Genomic DNA, 6,678 nt, shown 5'->3' on the forward strand with positions numbered 1-6,678 from the left:
TCTGATTTACTGAAAGCATAAAGACACTTTTGTAAGTCAGAAATGGTAGAGTTTTGAGAAATGCTCAGAAATTAGAAAATGGCAGTTTTGAGAAATGTACAAAGTGACACCTGAGAGAATTGTGTCTTTATTTAAAAGTTTTCAAGCTTCAGATTTTTTTCCATTTATTTTGGATTTGGGGGATTTTTTCCAAGCAACGATTTGCCTGTCTTGGGCTGCAGGAGTTTTGGGGATTTTTTTACTGACTTCTTTCTCAGTAAAAACAAGCCACTAACACTACTTTTTATTTTAACTTAGTATATGTGTGTTTTCTCTATGTTTCTGAATTGTGCTGTTTCTTACTTTTGAAACCCACTCATGGCGTTTACATGTGCGCTTGCTTTTTTCGGTTAATTTGGGTGGGAGTCAGCTTGTTTTGGGCTTTTTTCGTAAGGCGATGCAGCGCGTTTTTTCCTTCCACCTGGGAACACTGGACACCAGCTGAGCAATGGAGGACGAGATTCGAGCGTGGATCATGCTGCTGGGATCGATAAACAAAGCCAGAATCATTGGGTAAGGAGCTGATGTACACGTTTTAGGCTTTATTTCAGAGTGAGCCTTTTGCATAGTGAGGAGTGTGTCTCTCGGGAGTCAGACAGGTTGTGTTGATTTATGAGGCAGACTCTGCCTTTGCAGTGCGCGCTCCCCACGTCCAGCGCCCCCATCCGCCTCCTTGGACCAGCGACGCCATTTCTCCGTGAGCCTCCAAGCAGGGAGCACTGTTGCAGACCCTTGGTGTATATAATATCATATGTTCTCCTGCTAAAGGCCGGCACAGTGCGTTTATCTGCATGACACCGGGATGTTTTCCTTCCCTGGATAACAGGCTGCTGGCACATTTCATTACTTTCACACGGCGCAGCTCTAGCTGCTTTAATATCACTTGTAAAGCAGGTTAGAGCTGCTGGCACATTTCATTACTTTCACACGGCGCAGCTCTAGCCTGCTTTACAAGTGATATTAAAGCAGGCTAGAGCTTTACAGGAGAACATATAATATACACACGTGTCTGCAACATTGTGCTCCATTGTTTTCATACGACTTCAATGATCCAGCGTCATATATGCCAGCTATGGCTTTTGTGAGTTTCAGTCCAAAACACATTAACGCACCATGCAGCTGCCATTGTACTCGGAGCTGGGATTGGGTGTATGTGTATCATAGGCAGTGTGGGAGGGAAGGGGTGCAGTGGGCGCGCCTAGACCTACTGCAATTGATTTACTGGCACAACTGCACTTTATCACAAAACCAGCTGAGTTTTCGGGAGGGGCCGTTGTATAGGACATGACGCATGGGTGGCACCTCAAAGAAAAGGAGCCTATAGTCGTAAATCCTACTTTGGAAGCTGTGCAGTTAGAGCAGCATCTGTGGGGTTCGATGGGGGGGGGGGGGGCTAATTTAATGAATATGTTGACCCAACTGTGCATTTTGAAAGCTCACTGAGGCCACGACTGTGTTCAAAACGAACACATCCCTTTCAATTTACCCGCATTTGGCTGTCCTCTAAGAAATTCATACAGATTAAGAAAGTTCGTGCATATGTAGCCCCTTTTTCCCCAGGTCCAACTTGGGAGCCTGCACTTGAATGGGACAATAAGTGGGGGTGGGGGTGGGGGGGGGTGGTTTGGAAAGATATCCACAAGGATAACCTGAGGCGTTTCACACGAGTACACATTAGCTCTACATCGTGTGCCATCATCTCTGTGTAGTTGGTCACAGCTGTTTCACTGCATTTGGTGAAAGGCTGTTTTGCCAGGTTTTTTTGCTGCATTTTTGTTATGGGGTTTGGGGTAGGGGAAAATTAAGTAATTGTGGGTGTTGGGAGTGCGCCCCCATAGATAAATGGGGCAAAATGGGCAGGCACCGTGGTGGTCCATCTCCCCTTGAATCATCTTTCCCTTCCCTGTTGATGCTCTACATTCATGGCTGCCTCTCCCTTGCCAGATGCCTTAGAAATATTGCCTCCTGCTTTCCTTAATCGGCTGTTGCAAGACCCCCCCTGTGGCATGGAACATGCACATTCGCAACCACTGGAATGTAAACATGTCTGTCTTCAGCACTTAGCAATGGCTGGTTTGCTTTCGTCTTTGCAATTTTTTTTGGCAAATGGCCTGAACAATGGCACATGAATGCGGTTGCACATTGATGGTGCCATTTCACGACCAGGTCCATTCCACTGAATGCCCAGCACCTCTGAAAAGCTGGTGGAGATGATTGCTCAAACCGCAGTCTCTTTGACATCTGTGCAGAGCCTGCTGACGCAGGTTCGAATCCCGGCAGCCCCAAACTCAGCCTTTTATCCTTCCGTGGTCGATAAATGAGCACCACACACACACTCGGATACCTGAGGGTTCGTAGCACTATATAAATGCTAAATTATTATTATTATTATCCTGGCTCAGTTTCTTCAATCAGCCTGACAAAAGCACAATGTTGTATTTGAACAGCAGAAGTAGTTATAAAGCAACATACATTTGAGTAAAATGGTTATTCTTTAGGGCAGGGGTGCACAACTGATTTTGACAGTGGGCCAAAAGTACCTTACATGATGGCTATAGTGGGCCGAAAAGTAAATGTGGACGGGGCGGTAGGCGCAGCAGGCGTGGCGTGGCGGGAGGCTTGGCCCCACCCCTCAAACAAACACTATGCCCCATGGCGCTCAACCAAACACTATGCCCCATGGCTCCCATCCCTCAACCAAATCCTATGCCCCATGGCCCCCACCCCCAACCAAACACTATGCCGCATGACACCCACCCCTCAAGCAAACACTATGCCCCAAGGCCCCCACCCCTCAACCAAACACCATGGCCCCCAACCAAACACTATGCCCCATGCCACCAAGCATGCACCATGCATGCATACTCATACAGACCCAAACCCCCCCACACCCAACTCGGCACACAAACTCACAAGCATACACCAATACACTATGCACCCATACAGACCCGAACTCCCCACCCCCCAACTCGGCACACAAACTCACAAGCATACACCAATACATTATGCACCCATACAAACCCGAACTCCCCACCCCCCAACTCGGCACACAAACTCACAAGCATACACCAATACACTATGCACCCATATAGACCCGAACCCCCCAACTCAGCACACAAACCCACAAGCATACACCAATACACTATGCACCCATACAGACCCGAACTCCCACCCCCAACTCAGCACACAAACTCACAAGCACATTCAGGCAGACGCGACACACACACACCCCCTCCGCATCTCAACACACACTGCACTTGCACACAAACACATTCAGTCAGACCCGACACACACACCCCCTCCGCATCTCGACACACACTGCACTTGCACACACACATTCAGTCAGACCCGACACACGCACCCCCTCCGCATCTCGACACACACTGCACTTGCACACACACATTCAGTCAGACCCGACACACGCACCCCCTCCGCATCTCGACACACACTGCACTTGCACACAAACACATTCAGGCAGACCCGACACACACCCCACACCCGCATCTCAACATACACTGAACTTGCACACAAACACATTCAGGCAGACCCGACACACACCCCACACCCGCATCTCAACATACACTGAACTTGCACACAAACACATTCAGTCAGACCCGACACACACACCCCCTCCGCATCTCGACACACACTGCACTTGCACACACACATTCAGTCAGACCCGACACACGCACCCCCTCCGCATCTCGACACACACTGCACTTGCACACACACATTCAGTCAGACCCGACACACGCACCCCCTCCGCATTTCGACACACACTGCACTTGCACACAAACACATTCAGGCAGACCCGACACACACCCCACACCCGCATCTCAACATACACTGAACTTGCACACAAACACATTCAGTCAGACCCGACACACGCACCCCCTCCGCATCTCGACACACACTGCACTTGCGCTCTCTCTCTCTCTCTCTCTCTCTCTCTCCCTCTCTCTCTCTCTTCCTTTTCTCCCCCCCCCCTGCTGGTGAGGTCCGGTACTACGGCTGGCGTGGGCGGGGCAAGGCTGAAATGCCTTCCGCATCAAGCCTTACTGGCCACGCCAGCCGTAGTGCTGGCACTCCATTGGATCAGCACACACGCACTACGTGGCTCGTAGGAGCTGCGTGGTTCGTGTGCACTGAACCAATGGGGGCCATTGTTTTGTCCGGCCCGGAAGACAACAAAGACTTTCCTAATGGAGGCGGGCCGATGCTGCTTGCGGGCTGCCCTCCATTAGGAAAGTCTTTGTTGCTGGCGGGCCGGACAAAACGGCATGGCGGGCCGCAACTGGCCCGCGGGCCGTATGTTATGCACCCATACTTTAGGGTATATCCTACTCTTTTTCATCTTAACACTTCCAGACTTGTTCAGTTGCTTTGTTGAACTGCTTTGTGGCTGAAGGCAGACCTGGTTAAGACATTTTTTATCACACCAGTAGTGGGTTTACAACTCCAATTAAGTAATTAACTCTTAGAATACTGCTTTGAAAATCACAGGCAGGCACTTTAAGCGCAAAGTCTGATAAGGCTTGATTAAAGTGAGCTCAAAGTTCCCATAAGGAGGTATTTTGGGAGGGGCAGGATCTGGGTGTAAATGGCCATAGGGATTAAAATGACCATGGGCAGTCAATATTTCAGCAAATAACCAAACGCCTACCTGCTTTGTGTGCCTAGGTGTTCACCATTTCAGAAGTTCAGGCAAGACTGGCACCTGCCCGAGACTCTTCCATGGGTGGGTTCCTAACGAACTTCCTTACTTGCTGGGCTGTGTCTGGGTTCCCATCTGGCTCCCTGCGCTGGTTCCGGGTCTTGGTAATTGTCATTAGAATGCGTACTGTATTAAAATGTGTAATATTAATATTTGTGCTATTATTTCAGCCTACTGGGACACAGTGGATTCCCGTTAGCAGGTAGCAGCTGAGCACTGCTTGGAACTGGCCCTTCAGTGGATATAGAGGAGGCGGACGGGAGCCACAGAAAAAGTTTTCCCGATGCAAATCCCAACCCTGGTCCATCAACTGCATCAGAGGTAAGTGCCATTAGAGTTAAACAAAAGTTGGTGTGTGCCCTTATGAAATAAATAAATGCTTTTTCTCTATCCAAATACTATCGGTTGTAGGCTTCTGTGTCTCCACCCCAATCTCAAACCCTCCTCCCCAACATTCCTATGAAGCCATAGGGCTTCTAGACTGTGTCAGAGGGGGGGGAAAGGTAGCTCAAATACTGTGGCTCGTGTATTAACCGGTTATTGTCCATCACTCATTATATGCCCACATGCAAACATATTGCTTTGTCCATTACTTATGACCCGTTAAGCTTCAAATGTCATAGTGGTGTCCTATGTTATTTTTTTAGATTGTTACAAAAGCAAGCACGCACATAGTTAAATTCCCATAGGTATATGTTATCGGCATCAGTTGGCCCGGGAGCCAAATTTAGCTCCTGGTAGGCATGGTGTAAAGCTAACCAGGCTCTTCAAGGCTACAAACAGGGCTAAATAGCCCCCAGCTCCGCTCAATTTCAAACCCTGTGTATTTGTTTTGCTTGTATGGCTCCTTTACCAATGCACTGTCCATGGGGGAAACACGAGATTGGTAATTTCTTCACAATATACCAATTATGCAAAGAAATGGGAAAGAAGATAAACGGAGAGCCACTTCCTGGGGAAGTGACACTAATCTATATTAAATTCTAAGGAATTGCCATGGTTTCATCCAGATTGACAGCTTTGAGAAATGTAGTAATTGGAATTACGAAAGCACATTAGAGGGTGTACAGTGAAAATTGTCTATGCTTTATTTCTCACAGCCATGTGTCAACCAAAAAGTACTTTGCTTGCTCTTTTCAAACTTTTTACACAAATCTTTTTTCCATTTCAGAATGTATCCATGTTAAAGCCAGGGAAATGGGCTTTCCAGTACTCTCTGCATCCGAGTGCAGAAAAGCCCTCCAAAACAAAATTGGGAACTACCGGATGAAGAAGGAGCCAAACCTCGTCTTTTCTACACAAGTGTAGTTGCGCATTCCCTTGCTCTTTGCCTCGTCCTGGATACTAGTGTGACTCCCTGGACCTGTTCTCTTTCCCCTCTCAACCTTGCTCCCTGGGCTGGTCCCCACCGGACTCGCTTGCTCCCTAGGCTGGGCCTGTATACTCGTGTGACACCCCTGGACTGGTTCCGTGTCCCCTATCACGCTTGCTCCCTGGGCTGGACCGAACCGGACTGGTTCTGGGTCCCCTCTCACCCTTTATTTTTAAATTGTGAAGCACCCGTGTTTGGGATTGCTACAGTTGTGTTTTTGTGCTATGCACACAGTGTCCGATTGAACCTCTGCCTCTTTTTAATAAATATAGTGGGGGGAAAAAAACTGTGTCGCTTCTTTTAAAATATAGTTTATATGCCATTACATGGTCTTGACATTCATGGCCATTTTACCTAAATGACTGTGACCTAATTAGTCATCACTATTGTTCTAAAGGCAATTCAAAATGCAACTCTCTGAAATGGGCAGCAATCGAGCCACAGTGACGCTTTTAAAGCCCAATTCAACAAGGTGCACCAAATGTGTTTTTAAGCATTTCTTTTCAGGATTATAGTAAACATTATTTTTGTTTAAACTCCTAAATTTATTTCC

At 47.8% G+C, this 6,678-nt stretch overlaps 1 long non-coding RNA gene across 1 annotated transcript; it reads left to right on the top strand.

Moving 5' to 3' along the window:
* Nucleotides 1-419: 419 nt before the first annotated feature.
* LOC138491584 (uncharacterized) lies at nt 420-6,411 on the top strand. Its single transcript, XR_011276045.1, has 3 exons — nt 420-552; nt 4,924-5,074; nt 5,925-6,411. It is a non-coding gene; the product is annotated as an uncharacterized lncRNA (long non-coding RNA).
* Nucleotides 6,412-6,678: the final 267 nt, after the last annotated feature.

This window comes from Ambystoma mexicanum, chromosome 10 (assembly GCF_040938575.1).
Source record: "Ambystoma mexicanum isolate Mex_15411 chromosome 10, UKY_AmexF1_1, whole genome shotgun sequence".
In the NCBI taxonomy this organism is placed as follows: Eukaryota; Metazoa; Chordata; class Amphibia; order Caudata; family Ambystomatidae; genus Ambystoma; species Ambystoma mexicanum.